The sequence below is a fragment of the Cebus imitator genome, unplaced genomic scaffold (assembly GCF_001604975.1).
Source record: "Cebus imitator isolate Cc_AM_T3 unplaced genomic scaffold, Cebus_imitator-1.0 Scaffold15, whole genome shotgun sequence".
Classification (NCBI taxonomy): domain Eukaryota; kingdom Metazoa; phylum Chordata; class Mammalia; order Primates; family Cebidae; genus Cebus; species Cebus imitator.
In genome coordinates, this window is record NW_016107330.1 from 43,664 (window position 1) to 44,476 (window position 813).

An 813-nucleotide genomic window follows, 5' to 3' on the forward strand; every position below is an offset into this window, starting at 1 on the left:
TGGGTGTGGTGGTGCATGCCTGTAATCCCAGCTACTTGGGAGGCTGAGGTGGAGAACTGCTTGAGCCTGGGAGGTCAAGGCTGCAGTGAGCCCTCGTCAAGCCGCTGCGCTCCAGCCTGGGCAACAGAGGGAGACCCTGTCTCAAAACAACAACAGCAAAACAGCAGGTGGCGGAGTGGCGCCCCTGTAGTCCCAGCTACTCATGGCTGAGGTGTGAAAATCACTTAGCCTAGAAGGTTGAGGCTGCACTCCAGCCTGGGCAAGAGAGAAAGACTCTGTCTCAAAAAATAAAAAAATAAAATGTTTACATCTCAGACCTTCAAAAAATTGGTTAAAATGGTGTGGGTTTTCTTTTTGTTGTTGTTGTTTGTTGTTGTTGTTTTGTTTTTAAGAGATGGGGTCTCACCCAGGCTGGACAATCACAGCTCACTGCAGCCTCAACCTCCTGGGCTCAAGCGGTCCCCCGGCCTTGGCATCCCAAGTAGCTGGGACTACAGGTGAAAGCTCTGCACCTGGTTAAAAGGGTGGATTTTACATTATATGTTTTTTTAATATGAGATGGAGGTTTGCTCTTGTTGCCCAGGCTGGAGTGCAACGGCGCAATCTCTGCTCACTGCAACCTTTGCCTCCTGGGTTCAAGCAATCCTCCTGCCTCAGCCTCCCAAATAGGTGGGATTACAGGCATCTGCCACCGTCCCCAGCTAATTTTTTTTGTATTTATGGGGTTTCACCATGTTGGCCAGGCTGGTCTCAAACTCCTGACCTCAGGTGATCCACCCGCCTTGGCCTCCCAAAATTCTGGGATTACAGGCA